Source organism: Ictidomys tridecemlineatus, chromosome 2, assembly GCF_052094955.1.
Source record: "Ictidomys tridecemlineatus isolate mIctTri1 chromosome 2, mIctTri1.hap1, whole genome shotgun sequence".
In the NCBI taxonomy this organism is placed as follows: Eukaryota; Metazoa; Chordata; class Mammalia; order Rodentia; family Sciuridae; genus Ictidomys; species Ictidomys tridecemlineatus.
The window spans coordinates 153,544,320-153,568,762 of record NC_135478.1 but is presented as its reverse complement, the minus strand read 5'-3'; positions in this window follow the sequence as shown (position 1 = coordinate 153,568,762).

Sequence of the window (24,443 nt, the reverse complement as noted above, 5' to 3'; positions counted from 1 at the left end):
TAATTCTACAGCACTTCATCATGTAAATGAAGGAAAGAGAGTTTGCTCATTTGGGGTGAGTGGTGTGTGTATGCCTGTTCGTGTGCAAAGCAAGAGAGAAAAAGAGAAGCTGAGACATTCAGATGAGTGTGTCTAATTTTTTTCTAGAATAGATTTATTTCAGCTGTTTTCTTTTGATATTATATATTACTTTCTCACAGCTAATGTGCAGAGTTAAAAACTACTAAATTCTTATCCTCAACACTATTGATTTCTTTTCATTCTGTTCTGTTACTAGAGGAGGTAATGCTCCCAGATTACCCAGTCGGCTCCTCCAGACGGTTGACAATTGCAGTTGCAGTTTCAGGAAGATAAATGTTACTTTGGGAATTGTGTTTAATTACAAATAATCTAGGAGCTGCTCCAGGTCTCTGGGTTTAACCACACATGTGTTCAAATCATTGTACAAGGTTTACAAATGGGTGATATTTGTGAAAGGGGATAGGATTCACTTTCTAAAGCCAGGGGACAAACTAGGATGCACTCACTTGGGGTTTGTGATTAGATCCTTAGTGATAACATAGATCAAAATAACAACCATCAAAAAGAAGTGTGGGACTCAGAGTACATGAAAGTCTAAAAAACAGTGTTCACTGGAGTTTACTTCCAGGTCAACTTTATTAAAATGAAAACCTGAAAATAAGCCATTCTTTGAATTTTTAAAATCCCTTTCATAAATCCATCTGTGTATGGAATATTTTTGCTCATATGCGTGGATTTTCTTTACACCTTTTTTCCTGCAGGAAGTTTTGCAGATTTACCCCGAAATAGATTAATGTTTATTTTTTTTACAGTTCCTCTTGTAATTCAACTGCTACCTTTGTGTGTATGTGTGTGATTCTTTGCTTATATGGCAGCTCAATTAGTGTTGTTTGTGTGTGTGTGCTCGTTTTTTCTAATAGTCTTATTAACAAGAAAAAAGGTGGCGAACAGGTTATTCTCTTAACCTGACCTGGCTGTAAGAGTAAGATGAGCAGCACTGAACAGATGTCCCCATTTAAGCCGTTCTTTTCCCACATGCCTGCTGGAGATTGCAGGCGCGCAGGAAGCTCGCTTCAAACCTGGCCCATTTCAGGCCATAATGGCCACGTTATTTCGGCCCAGTGAACACGAACAAAATCGCGTGCTTTAGAATCATTCGACTCTGAGTCCAGGAAAAGCAGGGGGTGTGGTGGCAGTGGGGGTGGCTAGGGAGGGGTGTATGTGGAGGGGGGCGATTTCATCTCGGATCGCAGGAAGAGAACTTGCTCAAAAGAATTTTTCCCCTGCAAATATGGTATAATTTACAGCGCAACTTAATAATCCGAGGGGCAATGCAAAAGCCCTTTGCGTTGTAAACCGCTTCTAATTACCTGCCAGAGCAATTAGCTGACTATCACGAAGAAATTAGATCGCTCAATGTAGCATAAATAATGCGAATAATTTTGTAAGAAGAATGGAAAGCGAGACCTGGTGTTTCTTTATAAGGAAATAACACCTCGTACTGTACGAGCCCTCCATGAACACATATTAATGTCTAGGCATGCATGGCAATGAGTCCGAGCAGGAGCCCTCTGGCTGCAGTTCAGCACTTTTTCCGTTTACGTATGCGGGGTGAAAGTCGGCTTCCAGGCGTTCGATCTCCAGCCTTCCAGCTCACAGTAATTAACACATAGCGACTTCAATGGGAAAACCTGTTTTCCAGATGATTTTTACAATGCAGCTTTATGTCTCATTTGGCAGTTTAAATAGCTGGAGTTGTTTTCTGGCTTCATCTCTACTATCATCTGTTGAGCATATTTTGCTTAGAATATTGAATCCCAACCAAAACTTAGGTGCAGGCTTTTGATGACTTTTTATTTTCTTAAGAAGTGGGGCTATCAAGCAACCACTATGGAGAACACTAAGGCAAAGAATTCTTGTGAGGATGTGCAAGTGCTAGCAGATATCTGTTTTCCTAAATGAATTTGCGAAGCATATTGAAATGGGTTTTTTTGTGTGTGTGCTTCACTTTATTTCTTTTTAATTTAAAATCTACCCTAATCATATATTAAATTTAGCTCATTTCTCTTGACTGGTGTTTTCTATATAAAAGTTCAAATGGTGAGTTCACACATTTCTTGGCAAAGCAAGTCAAGGGTAAAGCTAAAACCCAATTTTGGAGGAAAGCTGACAGTGCAATAAGGTGTCTGAGAACATCATCGAGCCCTTTGAAATTTACTAGGTTTGTAAATTACCAGTGGGAATACATCTTCAAAACCTGTTTGAAAAAAGTATGTGGGCCAACACCTACCCGCCCCCTGCCCCCCAAACCATACACATCAGGAGAAGCTGTTGCCCGCAACTCTACAGCTTTTTGATGCCGCCAAGGGAAGGGAGTCAAGAGCCCCTTTTTTCTTGGTAATCTAGGTAGGTCATACATTTGGCTTAAATTGAATCAGCCAGGAGAACTTCCCTGGAAATCGAACTGTACTGTATGTCAGTGTTGGTCACAGCAGCGGGTGCGGTACGAATTCGGGCTTTGCTTAGTGCTTGATAGCTATCCGGGTGAATTCCGCCTCTCACAGCTGTAAGAGTCTGGAGCTGGCGCCCCCGCTCCCGTCTCCCCCACCCCAACCCCCGCCGTCCTGCTCCCAACTCATCCCAAAACATTGAAAGCTGAACCCCGGGACATTTAAAAAAAAAAAAAAACATTTTTCTCGACTGACTTCAATGAGTTTTGCAGGACTTCACAATGATCTTGGCCAGACTGGCAGCACCCGCCCAGTTTTTTCTCCCTATGAAAACTTCGATGGCTTTGCTCATGGCTGGACAGTTCTAGACACAAACTGAGAGAATCCAGGTGATTAAATTCGTCAATCTAGACTACAAATAGGGTTACTTGTGCGTGTGGCCTCATGTGTAAGCAGTCATCTACCCTTAAGAGGTAATAGCCACCTTAGGCTCATTCCCACCAGAGTTTAGGGCTACTAGGAAGAGAGGGAGCAGTGCATATGTCCACAAAAAGGGGGACCCACTTGGCAGAAACCACCTCCACTTTAGAAGGTGTGAGAAATAAAATACCCACATACACTGCCAGAAACCTTTAATGTGCTGTGCTAATCACTGGGATTAAGGGTTTCCACATTCCTCATTACCAAGCCCCCTCTTCCAATTCCAGACAAAAACTCCCATCTAGATAGAACAAGAAACAGATTTTTTATTTAAGTCTTGACAAGTCTCAACACCGGTATTCAGCATAGGTTACTTTTTAAGGGGAAATAAAACATTCTTGCTTATGAATTCTGGAAAAGTAATAAATGTTCAGATAATTTCCCACAATATCAATAGAACATTCCAACTTGCTGAATTGTTTCAAAGCTTCGTTTTCAAGGAACATTTTGCATAACCTCCTTCACCAATTGGATATGAAGATTCTTCATTTTGAATGACCCTGCAGGCCACCAAGAGTCTGCCCCATATTAATACAAAACTAGAACCAGGAGTGCAGGTTTTAGAGCTGGGAGAGAGGATGGAATTTTTCTTCTTGCAGTGTCTGCACTTAACCCCCCAGGAGACAATGTCATTCCTCTTTCCCTCTCCTTTGTCTTTATTGAAATGAACCTCTTGCTCTTTTTTTTTTTTTCTGTTTTTCCCCCTTTTTGTTGGGGGGGGCGTTCCTCAAGGCAAAAGGATTACATTGATTATTGTCATGTTTGTAATTGCTTTAAAAATGTTTTTTAGTGGGGCCTCATAGGCAAACACATGGTCTTTGATCAACACTGAAGAAAGCAAACATTGAAGAACCCAAACCCACAACTTTAGAGTCTACACTTGGCATTTATGACCCTGAAATGGAATGTCCATTACCTTCAAAAGGGCAGCTATTAAGAACAGAAAGATCTCGAATTTTTCTGTAGATGGTGCTTCTGAAGTATCCTAATCTGGACATGAGGTTCCCCCCTCCCTAGTCATAAAGTTGGAAAAAACAGTTGTGGTCAAATGAAAAGATTTTAACTAATACTGTCTAATGACAATTTATTTGAAGCTCTATAGATAAAATGTGGGAAGAGCTAATAAATCCCCTATGATAACTTTTTCCTTTGGTTCCGTAAATCCTCTAGGCTTCGATGACAAAAGAAAAAAAGTGATTTCTATAATTTTGGCACATTTACTAAATGGAACTCTAAGAACTCTAAGTAGATAATTTAGGGTCAAAGTCAAATTAAAAAAATGCTTTGGGGGTTGATTGCCCCCCCCCCCAAAAAAAACACCTGCACTATTTTTTTATTGATTTTGATTGGTATTACATAATTAAAAAGTATCCTGCTGTATTTGTGTTTTAATTGACATTAGCACATTTACCTAAAAATAGGTTAATTAATAGTATTTAAAACTTCAAAATAAGCCTTGGAGGTTAACAAATAATTTTATTAGGTGATTTGCCAGTTGATTTATCAACCAAACTCAAAAACACTTTCTTAACTTAAGCTCCCATAATCAGAATTTCCTTCCGCTTCGCTTCCTCAGTCAAGATTTGGGAACAGAAATTCCGAAATAGTTAGAAATGGGAGGGTAAATTGTAGGTTTAGAAGTCTGCGGGAGGAAATTACAACCCGAGGCTGACTTTAAAAAGGCCTGGTGCGCCCCAGTTCATAGCCCAGTTGGAAGGGAGAAACTTGAGGACAGAGTGTATCAAAATCACTTAACACATCAGCTCTACCACGCTTCTCTCAGGGACAGGGCCCACCGAAACCGCTGCGGATACAAGGAACAACGAGGAGCGGCGCTTTCCCGAGGTTAATCGTCCAGAGAACTTCACCAGGGGACCCGCTTTCGATTTCATGTATACGAGGTTGTTTTGCCATACGGACTCACCAATGATCTGGTAACCCCGTTTCCATGCTATAACCATCTAAGATAGTAGACGAGAGACTGGCCACGGAAAACGCAAGGCAAACGCCAAGAGATGGGGAAGCGGGTACTAAAGGAAGTGACAGCTAGCCTCCCGCATCACATCTACCCTCAGTGGTGGCAACCAATCAGTTCCCTGGAACTGAAGCTTTGCAAGAAGACATTCAGCCTAATACTCTATCTTAAGAGGAACTAGAATAAAATGTGAGGAGTGGGCCACTTTCCCCACCAGTCGCGATCGGAAAGGCCTGAATGACTGCGGTCTGTATCGCAGTCAGAGCGAAGAGTGGCAGTTCTAGACCAGGACCGTCGGGTTTCCGGTAGTCTATCCGGAGCCTGGAGTGGGGATCTCCTTCAACAGAGCCACAGATAGTTTCCGTACCCAGCAGTCACAATATTTGCACTCCCTTTTCTTCCCCGCTCGCCAACCCCTCCCTTTCCTTCCTCTTCCTCCTCACCTCCCACCCCTATTCTCACCCACCGCGGGCAGGACAGCCGCGCGGCCCATGGCACTTCTGGACCCCAGCGCAGGTCGCCCGCCGGGGGGCACACGCGTCCCCGCCCGCCCGCGCGGCCCGGGCAGAGACGGCCCCGGATGCGGGAGGCGGAGGCGCGGGCGCCAGGCTCCGCCGCGGCCCGGCCCAGCCCCGCCCCGCCCCACCCTCTGGCCCTCCCCTCCGCTTAGCCGAGCTCTCCCGCCGAGCTCCGCCACTGGCCCCGCACTCCGCCTGGCCCCGACGCCTGGCCTCCGAGGATCCCCGGCCTCATCGGCCGCACCAGCTCCCGCCAAGGGGGAGGCACCACCCCGCCCTGGGGCGGTTGTTTCGCGCGGCCTCCAGCGTCCTCCACAAAAGCCCCTTTCCTGCAGACCCGGCAGGACTGGAGTCGGGTGCGCGGCGGCTCCCCACCCCAGCACTCAGCCGCCCGCCCCGCTCCTCCTCCTTCCCTCCCCTGTCCCTCCCCCTCTCCCACCCCCCCGAGGGTTCGCACACCCCGCGGGCGGGAAGGTGCCGCCCTCGGGGCGGACAAAGGGGCAGGCGGGGCGGGAGGGGGCTGTGGCCGGCACGCGCTCACGCGGGAGGGGCCCGCCGCGCCCCGGGCCGCAGACCTGACACCTGCTGTGCAGCCTGCGCGGCCTGGGGCGGAGGGAAGCGGGCAGTGGGCGTGGGGGTGCGAGTGCAGGGGCGTGTGTGCGGAGGGGGTCGCGGACCGGTCAGGCAACCAGGGACCTACACCACCGGGGCAATTGCAGAACCTGCTGCTTCGATAGCCTCTCCCTCGGGTCTTCATTGGACTTTAAAGCTCTTTTAGAAAATTTATATTCTCGGTTTTCTGTCAGCAGTTACATATAGGACTCACCCAAAGGGCTAGTAACACCGTACATGCTCGGCCCAACTCCAGAGTTTCTCTTTAAGTCGGTCTGGGGGAAAGGGGTCTGGTCATTAGCATTTCTAACAAGTTCCGGGGTGAGGGTGGTGCAGCAGAACCGGGTACCACCCTGAGATTCACTGTTGTGTTATGCATTCCTTACAATCCTTTTACTGAAGCGGTGAAGAGAGGACCTCCCACAGGGATTTTTTTTTTTTTTTTAACTTCTTTGGAAGATAAGTTCTACATTCAATAGGAACAGAATTTTCTCTCCAGAAGCTCTAAGTTTGAGACTGATGAAATGCTGGCGATAAGTCCCATGCTACTGATGCTGGAGCAAACAAGGCTGTAGAGAAGTGGACCAGAGAAAGTCAAAGTCCAACTTGTTATTTCCCTTCCTAAAAGAGCCAGAACCAGGGTGTTGGGTCTCACCTCCTGGGAACAAATACCAAAGAAGTAACTCCCTTTTGACTTAATGACAATATCTTGCCTTCTCTGTAAACCTTTAAAAATTTTCCAACCCTATCACCTGCATACATTTTATGCTTTTATAGCTCACAAAAGGAACTAGAAAATTTAAAAACAATAGAACTAAATGACAGAAAAGAGATTTAAATGGAACTTTTTAAAAAAGCCACAATTTTACAATTGAAAAATTCTCTTGATGTTAAAAAAATACATACTTAAGAATATAATTAACTTTATCAATTTAAATGCACCCCTGTCCTCTCAAGTCTAATTTCTCTAAAAAATCGTTTGAAAATCCAATGGCAAAATATATCTTGGCATTTCAATCCAGTGAGAGTTGAGGAAAACTACCCCAAAAGACTCACTAAACTTTTCTTATCCCCAGTGGGCGGTGTTAATCATGTACTTTCAGCCTAGTAGTTTTCATTGTCAAATACTTGGGTTCTCTCAAAGGGAAGAAAGTTGGGGACTTGAATTCACTGTTTTTTTAAGAGGAGATTAAACACAAAATCGATTTAATGGAGCATCTGTAATCTTAAATACAAGAAGTCAAGAGCTAAAGCTATAATAGAAAGGTTAGCTTTCCTCCATTGTTCCCGCAATCTAACTCATATTTTTGGAACTTAATTATCAATGAAAGCTACCACATCAATGCAATACAGTATAGGCAAATTACAAGACCTTTTTACTTCTCCCAACTGGGTTTAAATTGCAAATCTTAACACCGAACAGTGTGCTTTTGGCATTGAATATTCAATACAGTGAAATGTGTTTTAAGTGAACCACCCAAGGGCCCAGGAACATTTGCTTAATAATGATACTTTGCAATTCTATAGGGCCTTTCAGGCAAGGATCTCAAGTGGAATGCTCTTTAACTATACCCTGCATGGGAAACCTTGGGAATATTTTTAAAGTGCTCACTTAAGGCCTATTGGAAAGAATCTTTTAGTATAGATTTCACAGTATGGTTTTAAGAAATGAGGTACTGCAGAATTTTCAGTTTCAGGCATATCATATTCATGGGGGTTTGATGGATACTGAATATTTATTAGTTATTTTATGTGAAAACTAAAATGTACATTTCCCTCAACTTTTTATTTTGAAAAATTTCAAACCTACAGAAAAGTTGCAATAATGGTACAACAAAACATTTAATTTAAAAAGAACACTTATATTCCTTTAGGTTCACCAGTTGTTAACATTTTGTTACAATTGCTTAGGTTTTCTCTACATAGACAGACATGGATCTATTATATATGGGTAGATATAAGGTTTTGTTTTGTTTTGTTTTTTCTTATTCAGGCACATACACATACTTCTCTTCCCATCCATTTAAAGTGATCATTGCACTTCCTCTTAAATACTGACCCTGACCCAAGAATATTTTCCTATATAATCATAGTGCCAATATAAAGAATACATAACCATTATCCAATATACAGATTATTGTTGCACTTTTATACCATTTTAGTGACTTTATTTTTTTTATTTTTAAAATTATTTTTAGTTATGTGCATGACAGTATAGTGACTTTATTTTTGTGTTCAGACTGTCTATAAATTTCATCAGGGTGGTTCATGAACTCAGGAATAGGAATAATAGAAACAATTCTAAAATACCATTCTATAACAGGCCTCTTGGGATTTTGGATCCTGAGATTCTGATTAAAAAATCGCTATGTAATCAAATTTCAAGATCAACCATTTTGACATGCTTATGCAATATAAGCAGAAAAGTTGTATTTCAATCCAAACTTTTAGAAAATCAATCTGCTTTTACCTTAATTAATATTTGATCTGAAGTATCAGGATGATTGTCCTAATTATCCACTTCATTTTGTTATCTAGTGTAGACTTGACCAAAGTAAAAATAGCATCAGCAGTTAGGTACTTTGAGAAGTGTCTATAGACAATTTACATAAATTTAGCCAAAACTACAATTAATTGGTATAATTATGAATGTCTAGACTTATCCTTTATGGGTAGGTAGAAGTAAGGTCTCTCATTTTTCCCATGGTAACTCCTCTAGCATTAAAGATCCATATTTTTCCTGTGTTGAATATTTTTACATGTTTAATTTTAAAATATTCTCATATGTTTTTATAATACAGACATGTTAATTAAAAGTAATTAGGCAAAGACTATCAAGTACATCTTCTTGTCTCTTACAAGTCCTTGAATTATTATATAACTTAATGTGTGATTTATCCCACTTTTGGAAAAGTATGTAATTACATATTTACCTCTATAGTGATAGTGCCTTGCACTTAATATTCACTCATTAGCATTATTCTCTTTTCCATAAAAAGTCAACATCTAACTGCATGAAATATCTGGAGCTTAAAATCATCTTATAAATAAATGTAGATGAATTTTTGCAGTTTGTTAGGTGTGAAATTCATACAGCTTTTTGTAAAAATTAATGGGAACATTAAATTTTATACATATAATTACTTCCTTGGTCAGAGTCACTGTTATTTTGATTATTTTAAATATAATTTAATGTTTTATTCTTCTGTGGTTCATCTTTTTAAATATGAGTTTTTCATTATTTCAGTAGTCTATCTGTTAAAGCTATTTTTCAAGGCAAAGCAAAAATGTTGTCAGTAGTGTTAATCTTATAAAATAACTGTAGCATGAATTGGTTTAACAGAATTTAAGCTTTAAGAATGCGCAATCGAATTTAGTGAGACCCTGTCTCTAAATAAAATACAAAAAAGGGCTGGGGATATGGTGTACAGGTCTGAATGCCCCTGAGTTCAACTGTTGGTACCAAAAACCCCCCAAAAACCAAAAAGTGCAATCTATACTGTACATTTAGGTTATAATACATGTTTGTAATTTATAATGTAATAATATATTGTAATGTATAATATAATATAATACGTGCTTTTTAAAAATAATATTTATTTTTTAGTTTTATTTAATATCTTTATTTTACATTTACATGTGCTGAGGATCGAACCCAGTGCCTCAGGCATGCTAGGCGAGTACTCTACCACTGAGCCACAATCTCAACACCTATAATACATGCTTTTTTTTTTTTAATTTTTATTAGTTATTGATGGACCTTTATTAACTTATTTTTTTATATGTGGTGCTGAGATTGTGGCTCAGTGGTAGAGTACTCGCCTAGCATGCCTGAGAATAGAACCCAGGGCCTCACACATGCTAGGCAAGTGCTCTACCACTGAGCCACAACCCCCAGCCAATACATGCTTTTTGATAACTACTAATGGCTATTGTCTCTGTTCCTTAGAAATTTGCCATCACTATTTAACTGAAAGGAATTAATATACTTCTAAATAAAATTGATAGGCTTTCTAATACATTTGGAGAAGCTCTGTATTATAATAAAACAGGCACCAAATTATAAACTTGTAAAACTGGCTTCTGTTCTAATTTCACTGATTTTCTGTGTTAGAGAGGTGATGTATCACTGTAATCCACCTGAGCCTCAGTTTTCCTGTTTATAAAATAGGAATATTACTGCTTTGTTAACTCTGAAAGAGTCTCTGAGGGCCCAATTAGATAAAACACATGAATTGTCCTACTTATTGAGCACTGACATATAAGCAATAGATGCCTGATTTTGAGACTTTCACTGTCCAAGGGTAGAAGAGCAAAAAACTACAGAAAGTCACTATCACAACAAATGGTAAAGATTGGAATATGTATTCAGTGAGTTTGTTCAAATCATTATGGACTTACAGAAAGACAACACCAAGTGTCTTTGGTGCACTGTAAGAATATACATGTAACAAATATGGAACATTTTGAATATTAAAATATTGCCTTTTCAGATCTTAGATGGGTAAACCTAAGACAAACCTAGAGCAGTTCTTATTTGAAATATGTGTTAAAAATATGGGCAGAACAACAGCTTGCAACATATACTTATTGAAGTATAAATAGAATTAAAAGGAAGTTGTAAGAGTTCGGGAAAATTCGTTTGTGGTTCTGCTTGGATCATATTCTGAGAACTACTCAGTAAGTACTGCCTTGTACCAATTTCTTATATATACAAAAGACAGCTGTCTTTGAAAAAAAAATTATTGGAGAAAATGGGACTCTGAGACTGTCACCCTCTTTTGTTTGTTGGGGACAAGGTCCTGCCCACTTTGGGGCACTGGCTCTACATCTGTCACTCCATTCACCAGTGAATCTCAGTCAGGACACTACAGCTGTCCTGTTCTTTTCAACGTTTTCTGGGGTGGAAGAGATGGGACAACTGGCTGGCTGACTGGTCAAGGCTTCACATATTCAGCAAGTCTGTACAAGCACTATCATGTAATTGTATTGTTCTCCTCTTTGTTTGTCAAGCAAAACTTTTCCGTTTAAAAGGTCATTGGAATGTTTATTTTACTATGTGTCCCTATTTAATTATTCTACTTTGAATTATATTTGTTAATAAAACAATGGTGTCAAATTGTTAGCCATAATTTATGTCCGGGTGTGCACATGTGTGCATTTGCATAGTCAGAAGGAGTCAGTAAATGGAAGCAGGCAGGAGAATCCAGTTGGAAGGTTCGGACTAGGTTTTCTTCCAAATAAAGACTAATCTGTTGACTTCCCAAATAAGACTGTGGACATAAGCAGAGTCTTTTGTGTTTAGAAGTAGCAGATTCTACTAATTCAGTATTAATGGCTTGGATCTGTCACAGGAACTTGAATGTAGAGAAATCAAATGGTCTTTCTATTGGTTGGTGACTAGACTGGTTCTAGCCAAACTTTCCAGCTTTGATTTGGAATTGGTGGAGATAAGATTCTCTGGCCTTTTTTTTTTTTAAAAAACTGGGTATGGTGTTGAATAAGTGTATGTGTGTACGTGTGTGTGTGTGTGTGTGTGTGTGTGTGTTTGAATTTGTCTTAAACCACCGAAGTAGTTCTGATGGAAAAGTACTACAGTAATTCTAATTTCCAACTCCAGAAATTTAGGTCACTCCACACACGGTTTAGGAATTGAATTCAGAGCCACCAAACAACAATCCACAACCCTACAAAAACATGCAAAACACAAATTATGGAAGAAACATAATTCTGAAAGTTTTTTCCATTTAGAAATTCAAATCTTTTTTTTTTTTAATTTAAGTGAATTTTACCAAATAATGCTATGTACACCTGCTTCCCTCAGGAAACTTTGTAACATGAATAATGAAGAATATAAGATTTCTGCACACTCATACTCCCCCATACACATATAGCTAAAATTTATGCTAAATAAAACACTAAATAAGAAAGAAAAAATACAGGGCTGGGGATGTTTCTCTGTGGAAAAGTGTTTGGGTAACACACATGAAGCCTTTGGTTCAATTACCAACTTTGCAAATAAATAAATAAATAAATAAATGTAAAGACTTTATTAAACCCTTTGGTTACTTGGAAGATCATTGTATCAGCTATTATCACTGTACCTTTAGAACAAGATTGAGTAATTAAACCTATACCCAGCTGCATCTATATTGGAATATAGATAAGTAATTCTCAATTTTGACTGTTTTGTTTTTTTCTTTGAAGTTGTTCTTATTCTAAACTGTTAGGTATTGCACAGTAGAGTGAAAAAAGAAAAAGAGAAAAATCTTTAATTACACCATTATGTTTTACCCAAATGCTCAGGAAACATTGTAATAAAGCATCTCCAAAGAGCTATCTGGTCAGGGCTGGGGATGTGGCTCAAGCGGTAGCTCGCTTGCCTGGCATGCTGCAGCCGGGGTTTGATCCTCAGCACCACATACAAAAACAAAGATGTTGTGTCCGCCGAAAACTGAAAAATAAACATTAAAAAATTCTTTCTCTCTCCCTCACTCTCTCTTAAAAAAAAAGAAAAAAAAAAGAGCTATCTGGTCATCACTACTCAATTGCCATAGACTCAAATGCATAATTTTGATGCATGGCTGTCAAGTGCTTTGGCTTCACCTTTCAGTCTCAGTAGTTCCTAACATTGGTCATAACTTCATAATCTCTTGACAAGGTTTTGGAACTCCTGATGTCTGGAACTCTCTCAGAGATTGATTTAATTGGCCTGGTATGTGCCTGGGCATTGCGAGGTTTGAAAACTCAAGTGAGTTTTGTTTGTTCATTTGTTTGTTTAATTTTTACAATTGTAGGTGGACAACATGAGTTTATTTTTGTTTATTTTTTTGTGGTCCTAAGGATCAAACCCAGTGACTCTCATGTGCTAGGCAAGCGATCTGCCACTGAGCTGCAGCCCTAGCCCTTCCAAAGAGTTTTGAGGGATGATTCAAACCTGCAGCTGAAGTGGAGAACCATAGGTGCAAGGATGTGCTGTTTGCAGTGTGCTTAATAGTTTATGACTTTCTTGGCAGCTTCTTTCCAGGTCTTCCCTGCAGGTCTTCAGAAAAGGTGACAATCTCAAATATTTGTATGAGAGCAACAGGTAAGATACATGAGTCAATGGCCCCATCTCTATATAAAGGGAGCAGCTCCCACTAGACTCTTGACAAAAGACTGCAGGTACATTGTGATGTATTCTAATTCTTTACAAATAACTGATTTTCTCTCTCTCTCTCTCTCTCTCTCTCTCTCTCTCTCTCTCATGAAGTCTTGAGATTTTAAAGCATTGCCAACCAATTCAAATTGTTTTCAAAACCTGGTTGGACAGATACATGCTTTGTAGGTCACTACCTGATGTGGCCCACTTCCTTTACCAAGCCACCATTTTTCATGTCACCTTTTCCTCCACCACCTACATTTACATGTTGTGTTGTAACTTTCTTCTGAAATTTCTTTCAAGAGAATTGATAATGTATAAACTACAGAGAATCCATGGATAAAAGTGTAATGCCAGGGGTCAAAGTAGGGGATGATCCCAAAGGGATGCATAGTCATGGTTAAAATGTATGGAAGCCCACTCTAGTGGAGGCTTTGCCGTGGAGCCCGGATTCCCTTTCAGGATGGAAAGGCTTTGGGGAAGTTTTCTGGGAAGTTCACAGCTTTCTCTAGCTGTCACAGCTGACAGCTTTCTCCAGGAATTAGAATAGCTATCAGACCCAAGTTCATGCATCCTTCACAAAGACAGCCTATATATAGTGACTGTGGATACAGAGGATAAAGGCCCACCCTGTGCACTGACTCTCAACTCCCTAATCATCCCAACTTTAGAGATTGTGTGAGACTGTGAGGTCAGCTGAGACGTTTTATGACTACATTTTACTTAACTTCTCCCTTTGCTCAATCCTGCTTTCTTCCCTTAAAGATGTGGATTCTGAAAGTACTCCTCAGGGCTCTGCTTGTATGACATTCTGTTTCAGGGTCTGGTTTCTGGGAAACTGAACCTACAATATTGATGAACGCAGACACTGATAGTTATAACAGAACCCCCAAATATGAGAGAAGCCCTGAAAGTTGGTTGGATAGAGCTGTATTTTGGTAGAAAGAGATCTAGACTTGAATTTTGCAGCTCAGAATCCAAATTTTCACTCTGACTTATAAGTAGCTATGTGGCCTTAGAAACGCCTCTTAACAATCTTTGTACCACAATTTTGTCATCAATAAAGTGGCCAGGGGTGACATATGTGAAAGTGTGCTGTATGTTAATATTGTATAAAAATAAGGTCAAATGACTTACTGGCATCATGCACTGGATGCCAGAAATATTGAAAGGGTCCAATAATTTTTGCACAGGTATCATTTGGGAATATTATTAGAGTACCTGCTTCATAAGGAGGTCTTTTGACTCTGAAAATTCTCCCAATCAATGTCAGGCCTGCTAGTTTACTCATGTATAAGTAGATATAGAAGCCATCTCTTGCAAAGATCTTGTCTGTTTCTGGAATCTAGTTCATCATTGTTTCCTTGCATTCACTGCCCTGTACTTTCCCCATAAAAATATGCTTTCTCGCTAGGCATGGTGATGTATGTCTATAATCCCAGTGGCTCTGGAGGCTGAGGCAGGAGGATCATGAGTTTAAAGCCAGCCCTGGCAATTCAGCAAGACCCTGTGTCTAAATAAAATACAGAAAAGGGCTGGGGGTATTTCTCAGTGGTTAAGTGCCTCTGGATTTAATCCCTGGTATCATGATTTTTCTTTTGATTATGAATGGAGTAAAGATATATTTATTTATTTATTTGTCATTTAGTAAATTACCCAAACTTAGAAGATTTAAACAATGCATGTATTATCTCACTGTTTCTATTCTGTCTAGGATGACTTACCTGGGTCTTACTAACTGAAATCAAAACATTAGCTGGCTGGTGATTTCATCTGTAGGCTCAACTAGGGAAAGAATCCACTTCCAAGATTGTCATTGAGGGGCTGGGGATGTGGCTCAAGGGTAGCGCGCTCGCCTGGCATGTGTGCGGCCCGGGTTGGATCCTCAGCACCACATACAAAGATGTCGTGTCTGCCGAAAACTAAAGAATAAATATTAAAATTCTCTCTCTCTCTCTCTCTCTCTCTCTCTCTCTCTCTCTCTTAAAAAAAAAAAAAAAAAAGATTGTCATTGAGGTTGTTAGTAGAACTCATTTCTTTGTTGTCTGTCAGTTAGATGCTGCCTTAAGCCCCTAGAGGCTGTCAACAGTCTATGCCATATCTCTGCTTACTACATCAAACCAGAAAAAAAAAAAAAAGCATGTAAAGCAAATGTGTTGCCAATATGGAGTCTTATATAATATACTGTTACCCTAGGAGTGATTCTCATCCCCTTTCATTAGAAGCAAGTCATAGATCATGCCCACATTCAAGGGCATGAATATCAAGAGGCAGGGATCACAGGGATCACCCTACAGTTTGTCCACCACGGAAGGTGTCCTCATATATTCTAACTGGATATGAAATCCATAATAAAATTGTTAAAAGCCCAATGTCCTTACATAGTAGACCTCACATTGGCTGTACATATTAGGAACCTGTGAACAAGGTAAAGAGTACTCAATAACACTAGAAGACAAACTCAATACAGCCCCAAGAATGGTTGGAGTTGAACAATGCCTATTATATACCCAAAATTGGAGAGAAGAAATGTGGCCAGAACTTACAATAGCAGGTAATACTGGCAAGAAGGCATTATAAGTGATCATTCAGACAGAACACAGATTATGGATCTTGTACTAAGTTATGGACTTCAGCAAGAAAAACAAAAACTAACAATGCTGGCCTTGCAGTTAGATCACACTAGTCAACAAAATGAAGGGAAAACAACTCCATAAACATTGTGGTTGCAGTCATTTCAAACAAGGGGAAATGGACAAGAGACACCTTGAGGAGAAAGACAATAAACACAGTCATAACCTGGTTCCTAGGACAACTATGATTAGGGTCATTTGGCTCAACAATTGTAACAATTATGGTTACAATTATTACTGAACACACAGTACTTGGTGACAAGACAAGTGTGAAGTCTCTTCTGTTGGTGCTGTACCCCTGTAAATTTTTAAAGAAGAAAGAGTAATTTATCTTATTCTGGATCATGAAAAAGAAGGAAGAAAATAATATTATTACATTACATATCATATAGCCAAGAAGGTGTTTCTTCCCATGCTTCCCATACATTGAATTCTTCTCAGTAGATTTGTTTTTACCCTTCCTTTCCCCTTTTTTTTTTTTCTTTTTCTATGACTACAGAAATATCTAGATTTATGCATTGGTTGTTTTAAAATTAAGTGGTAAACTAATCTTGCTAATTAATGTTAAATATCACACTGTCAAATAGATATCATTATGTAGTTAATTTTTTCATATGTAATATAAAGGATAATGTATTTTAAAAATTGCATTAAATTTATTTCCATATAAATTAAAAATGGGACTGAAATAAAGCTGGATTTAATACCCTTTAGTGTAGACTGTCTTTTCTTATATAATTATCTTAATATCCTAGCTGATCAAGGTGGCACGCAGCTGTAATCCCAGCAACTTTGGATGCTAAGGCAGGAGAATTGCAAGTTTAAGGCCAGCACTCACAACTTAGTCTTTATTTCAAAAATTAAAAAAATGGAAAATGGCAGGGGATATAGCTTAGGGGTAGAAAACTCCTGGATTTATCCCCATTAACACACACACACACACACACACACACACACCTTAATGTCCTGAAATATCTCCATTTGTGTAATCTAAAACAATCTAGTCAACTGTTTTTGTTTGTTTGTTTGTTTGTTTTGGTTTGGTTTTTTTGTTGTTGTTTTCTTATTTGTTTTGGTATTGGGGATTGAACCCAGGGTGCTTAACCAATGAGTCACATTCCCAGCCCTTTTTATTTTTTATTTTGAGATAGGGTTTCTCTAAGTTGCATAGGTCCCAAGTTTCTTGGGATCTCACTAAGTTGCTGAGGCTGGCTTTGAACTTGTGATCCTCTTGCCTCAGCCTCCTGAGTTGCTGGGATTACCAGCATGCACTACCACATCTGGCATATCTAGTCAACTCCTAAAGACCATTTACATTATTTTTTTTTAATAATTACTTACCTATAATAACTTGATACTTCTTAAAAATAGTTATTTTAGTACCTTTTCTTCTTACCATTTTCCCACACTATTTACCTATCTATAGTTATCATTAGGGGAAAAAGGCAACTTGAATTTATCTCCATTGTTTATCATGGGGCATTAATTCTTTCTCAAACTTTCACCTGTAGAAAGTAAAAGCTTTTCTTTACATTGAAAATTCCTATCTTTTGTCTCATCTTGATGTGACTAGCTTTTTTTTTTTCTAAACTTACTTTTTTTTTAATCTTGCTGTGTTTTTGTTGTTCTTTCAGATGGGGTCTTGCTATGTTGCCCAAGTCAGTCTCAAACTCCTGGGCTCAAGTGACTCTTCCACCTCATGCGCTCCCATGTAACTGACACTACAGGCATGTACCACCATACCCAGTTTTCTGTATTTTTTTTTTTGTACTGCAGATTGAATTTGGGGGCACTCAACCACTGAGCAACATCCCTAGTCCTATTTTGTATTTTATTTAGAGACAGGGTCTCACTGAGTTGCTTAGTGCCTTGCTTTTGCTGAGGCAGGCTTTGAATTTATGATCCTCCTGTCTCAGCCTCCTAAGCCACTGGGTTTACAAGCATGGACCACCATGCACTGCTCCACCATACCCAGTTTTAATTTTTTACTTCTTTATATTTTTATTTAAAAGCTGGGTCATTACATATTGTTTTGACCAAAAATAAAATGTAAAACTATTCCATGGTTTCTGCTCTACTTCTTAGATTGGAGGAAACAGCCACAGATGGCAACAACAGCTTTATATATTGAAGGAAAAATGTGTATTGGAAAGAATAAAGTTGACTGGTATTTGCTTTTACCCAAACATATTCAAATCCTTTATGTAGACTCTGAAAAAATCACATGAAATTGCTTTGTCTTCAACCTTAGCCAACTGCAGGGCAAGGGAAAGGTTTGTAACTGTAGAGCAAGCAGCCATATGGTCAAATTATATACATAATCCATTTAGTTAGATACCAACTGTTGGTGATATTTTTAAATTGTAGCTGTAGTTGCTACCCTTTTATAAAAAATCAGTAAAGGCAAGGAGTCTAATCCCATTATCAAAGGCTATCTCAATGTAAACAGACTCAGAAGAACATGTAATGTAGGGACTTCTAGTTAAATACAGCAGATTGAACACATGTGCTTTCCTGTCTCCTCTCCAGAAACCTATCAAGTTATAATGAAAGAATATGAGAGGGCAAAATGGAGCTAGAAAGTAGACCAAGAAATACGTAGTCATGGGAAACAGGAAACAGAATCCAACCAAAGAGAATTGGAATAAAAGAATGAAAAATAGGCAGTAGCTCCACAGAAAGTGACCAAAGTGAAACAGGAGGCTTTGGGATGGAAAACTTCAACAAGTAAAATGCAGAAGTAATAGAGCATGTGATGTGAATACACTTTTAGAGAAATTGATGAGCATCGTGTATTTGGGGGAAAATAGCTGTAAGTACATAGAAAACTAAACCCACATAAGAAAATGGGTAACTACAGGATGAAATGAGAGAGGGAATGTAATTCAAAATATACCACTTCAATCAGTAGTAAACAATATAAATTAAGTCATAATACAGTAAATATTACTTATTGATTTAAATAGATTTTTTTGGGGGGGGTACTGGGGAGTGAACTCAGGGTGCTTAACCACTGAGCCACATCCCCAGCCCTTTTTTATATTTTATTTAGAGACAGGGTCTCACTGAGTTGCTGAGGGCCTTGCTGAGTTGCTGAGGCTGGCTTTGAACTCAGGATCCTTCTACCTCAGCATCCAGAGCCGCTGGGATTGTGTGCATCACCATGCTTGGTGAAAATTTTGATATAACTAAGTGGGATGGACAGGGAGACAAATGTGGTTTTTTTTTTTTTTTTGAAGATGAGGTGGTTTAAGAAAGTGCAATCATCATCAATTCCATGATAGAAAATCAATAGGTTATATATAAAAAATTTTACATCTGCGTGTGTGTTGAAAAAATGTACTTAATTACTGGGGAAAAAATGAACTGAAAATGGCTCTCTGGGCTATAGAATTTGGTGGGAATATTGAAAGAAGTAATGGTCTAATGGATAACTTACTAACAGTAATTGATTTTTATGCACATGTATTATGTAGTTAAAAAATTTAATTGGTAGAGTGCTTGCCTAGCCAAAACCAAAACAAAACCTAAATTTATTTTTAAAACATTATGCCTATAATTCCAGCAACTGAGGACATTGAGACAGGAGGACTGCAATTTCATGGCAAACCTTTACAACTTAGGGAGGCACTGTCTCAAAATAAAAAATAAGGACTGATGATGTAATTCAGTGTTAGAGCACTCTGGGTTCAAGTAGATCCCTTCCCTAAAAAGTAAAGGTAAAAAAAAAATTCTTTTTTTTTTTTTGAGACAGGGTCTTGTTATGTTGCCAAGACTGGCCTTCAACACCTGAGCTTAAGTAATCCTCCTGCCTCAGCCTCATAAGTAGCTGAGACTGTAGGCTTGTGCTGGTTCTTTAAGAAATTCTTTAAAAAATAGGGCTGGGGTTGTAGCTCAATGGTAGAATGCTTGCCTAGCATGCATGAGGCACTGGGTTTGATCCTCAGCACCACAGAAAAATAAAAGTATTGTGTCTATGTACAACTAAAATACATACACACAAAATAATAAAAAAAAGAGAATTTTAAATAAATAATTATGTGGTTTGAAGAAACTCCTTCAGAATAGTTTTACTTCCAACACGGTTAACATGTATGCTGTGATTTTTTTAGGGGGGGGCTAGAATTTGCTCAGGTTTGAACCAGGATGTGCATGCTAAGCAAGTACTCTACCACTGAACAACACAACCAGCCTGTATAAACATTTTAAAGCTTTCCAGATCAAAATGTTTATTTCAGATGGTTTCTCTTGAGAATGCTGGAACTCAGAAGCTTAGTCCTATGGGTTCAGAGATCCTATCAAACAAAACTCACCAATAAAAAATAATAACAACAAAGGAAAAAATTTGCATGTTATGTTTTAATTCTACCTCTTTGATTTCTTAGCAGCAAAGTGCAATGCAATTCACATTCCTGGATTTTAATAAGCTCCATTACTTGTGGTTATGTGATGGTGGGCCAATAGTTTAGCTTCCCTAAGCATTGGTTTCTTCTCTCCAATGATACAATAGAGTAGTTGTGGGGATGAAAGAAAAGAAAATATACTAGTAAAGTATTTGGTACACTATTACCAATAGTAAAATATTGTTGTACTAATTTATCCTTACTTTTTTAATTCCTAAAAAATAGGTTATTCATTTACAGCTCCATTAATATAAATTGTCTTCTACCACTGTGTAGTTAATGGTTTTTAACATGCCTATTAGATCATTATCTCTAGCTACATCTATTTTTATAAACAAATGAATTATGGGTCATTATCATGCTGTACAACTGAACTAATTTTTATAAGTATCTTAATTATATATTATACAAGAACAGGTAACTAGTTTCTGATCTTCTGTGGGCATAAATTTACTTTTAACTGTATAGCACTTCTACTTGTCAAGGCTAAGTGTGTGTGTGTGTGTGTGTGTGTGTGTGTGTGTACATATACATAAAAAGCTTGATTCAACCTTTGGTGAAGATGGTAAATTATTCTAATGTATTTGGCAGATGAGAAAATTCACATAGTTTATATAGTTTATGTCTTTAAAAGGCATTTCATTCTGTTCTAGTAATAAACATTAATTGTCTTAGTTTATTTTAACTTCATTTTAGCCCTATCTTAAGTGTAGCTGAATAGATAATAAGATAATGCTTTAAAACTTTGAACTTGCACTCAGAGATAACATCATATCTCAAGTAGATGGCGTTTTTGAATATTAAACAGCTTTAGGGTTTGATTGATTTGATAACTACAGGGTCTGTCTGACTTTTTTCCATTGGTTTGCATTGGTTTATTTGACAGACTGCTCATGTGACAGGCACACTGCATGGTATTGGGCATTCACAGACAGATATGGTCTTGCTCTCAATGCCAGTGGGGATCCATCTGTTCTTATGCACTGGCAGCACAATGTGATTGAGGACATGATTGCAGGTGTTGAGAAAGCTTTCTAAAAACACTTGGATGTGCCTAAAGGCTCAGGCTTGGTTTAGGCCAAACATCTAAGACTGTCCAGGAACAAAGATCCTCTCATCTAAAACTTTCTTTCCTCTCTCCAAGAGAGCACCCCAGGAAGATGGCCTCACTGCTCTTTTACAAAACTTTCCTTACAGAAAAGGGCAATGACATGTTCTCAGCCTCCCTAGCTGCAGTCCTCCTGGGACCTCTTATTATCTTTAGGTTCCTCCACTACATGGACAATGCAGGCCTCCATAAACTATGGGGTTCTAGTCTGAGAAACTCATTGTGAGTTGAAATACTGTTTAGTCGAAATGCATTTAAGCCCAGTGCTGCAGACTGGATGGGCTCTGAGAAATATCAATTTCATGAATAATTTGTGCAACCTCACACTACCTCTCCCCTCCCCACCTCCGAATTTCAGTAATTCTGCATACAGGAAGAAAATCCGATCTCCTTAAGGATCCCATCATAACCCTTCATTAGCTTGTTTGTCCTGCTCTGGTCTGTCCACTGTCTTCATGAATTCCTGATACTAGAAAGCCATAGGGGGTGAGGGAGGGTATAGGTGACTCTAAGAACTGATTCATTCTTGAAGTGGAAAGTTGATGGCAGTATGTATTGGCTAAGGGTGCATCATCGTCATGTTGTACAAGTGACTTACTCGTCCAGTGGTATTTCTTTATCTGAAAAAGGGCAATATAATAGTATCAGTATGTATAGCTGTTCTGAGGATTAGATTACAGGAACCATAACAAATACCTAAAACAAAATATATGGGACCTAGTAAGTGTTCTGAGTGCTTCTAATCATTTGTTGTTCCTTTTCTGAAAACTAAATATTGGACATAAGAGACAGAGACCATTAATAGTCAAAATACCTAGTTCTTTGGGGCTGGGTTTGTGGCTCAGTGGTAGAGCATTCACCTAGCATGGGTGAGGCACTGGGTTAGGTCCTCGGCACTACAAAAAGATAAATAAATAAAGGTATTTTGTCCATGAGCAACCAAAACGTATTTTTTTTTAAAAAAAAAACTAGTTCTTTTCAAAACTATTTATTTATTTATTTATGTAACTAGTGTGGCACTTGGAAAATCATACAGACTTCAATCCTAGGAATAGTGGTATTGGCAACGCAAAACATCTTCTATTTGCATATAAATATCCTCATTCAGCCTGACTGAATACCTTTCTCATTTATAATGAAGTGGCAAAAACCACAACAATCAAATTCTGAGACATAGACACTAGATTAAATTGACTGAGCATATCTTAGAATCAAAAAGCGATTTTTCAAAAAATTCAGCCTGAACCCAGTGTATAATCTTTCCTCTGTTTTGATTTACTGGCAGATTCCTGGCTATGATTTTATAATCCCAGTGAAATAATTCATAAGACCTCTGGAACAGAATCCAGGAAGTTCTTGTCTCATGCAGTGACACAGACGCAGTGTCTATCAATTTCCACTATATCATCTATCTTTTGTTGAGAGACCAGTAAGTTGAATTTATAAAATGACCTAAAGAAGTCAATGAATATTGTGGTTCTGCATTAACCACAATATTGTCACTTCAAATGGAATGTACAAGTTCCTCACAATCCACTTTCACCCTTGTATGCCCTTAAAGCAGCAGGAAGTCTGTGAAGCGGTCAGTTAAATGGCTGTTGATGTTGACTTAGATTCTTTGTGCTATGCTCTGAACATTGAACTTGAAATGATTGGGGGAAAAAAATCAAATCATTTAAAAAGCTGAGAACATTTATTCTGCAATTGTTCATTTTTAAATTTAAAATAATGAATTTACTAATTTATTATTTATTCTTTGAAAAAATATCACTTCAATATCAATCTTACTATCAGTTTAGAAAATCTTATCATAAGATTTTTCCTCGTCTTAAATACATTTTTATTATTTTTTATTTTTAATGTTTTTGGCACTCAGTTATTGAGCCACATCCCCAGCCCTATTTTGTATTTTATTTAGAGACAGGGTCTCACTGAGTTGCTTAGTACCTTGCCATTGTTGAGGCTGGCTTTGAGGTGATTCTCCTGTCTCAGCCTCCTGAGCCTCCAGATTACAGGTGTGTGCCACCATGCTTGTCTTAGATACATTTTTATATTTTTTTTATCTTTGTTCCTTTATCTCTCTATTGTTTTTTTTTTTTTTTTTTTTTTTTTTTTGGTGGGGAAGGTGGTACCAGGGATTAAAGCCAGGGATACTTAACCACTAAGCCACATCCCTATTTTTTTTTTTTTTTTAATTTCAAGACAGGGTCTTGGAAAGCTATTTAGGACCTCACTAAGTTCATGAGGCTGGCATTTAACTTGTGATTCTCTTACTTGAGCCTCCCCAGCTGCTAGTATTACAGGAATGTGCCACCTTGCCTGGCAATCTCCTTTTGGTTGAAACATGAATCTATAAAACTGTTGAAGAACTAAAAGCATAATATGAGTCAGAGGACGTATTGGTACAGCTGATTTTCATGAAGTTTACAATACCTCAGCTAATGCATGTAATAAATAACTTATTTTTTAAAAAAGATATTATATAATTCTTTACTCCTATATTTGATTTCTGGAGGGATGATAAATAACCTCACTGGGGTATAACTGGAAAAAGAATTATTTTGCATGACTGAATGAAGTTCATTTTTACAGAGCATGAGAGAAATAATAAATTGAATTAAAGAGACTACTAAGATTGTCCTCAATATTAACACTTTATATTATTTTTACGTAATATTTAGTTACATTATAAGAATCTAAGATGTATGAGGTGATTGCTGGTTAGGGATCTACTCTGTTCTAGCAGCGTAGCTGAGAAAAAGTTCAGAGGCAGAGTTTAAACTAGGCATCCTCAAATTTGCCAAACAAAGTGAACAGGAAAAACGTTTTGCTTAAGTGAAGATGAGGCTTTTATTGAAAATGAGGGAGTACAAGTAGAATTTGTGGAAGTTGACCAAAGAACCAAAGCTGGAGGTCCTAGGATGATCCATTACCCAGTTTTCATCTCCAGGAGGATGTGTAGGGAGGTATGTGGAGAGCATGGCAGCTGCAGAGATCAGCTCCACAGACACCATTGCCACCAGAGCAGCACGCTGAGGTCATTGTGTTATGGCTTCAGCAAGAATGTGGAACAGCCTTAGCTTTGCCCTTACAAGTTTGCAG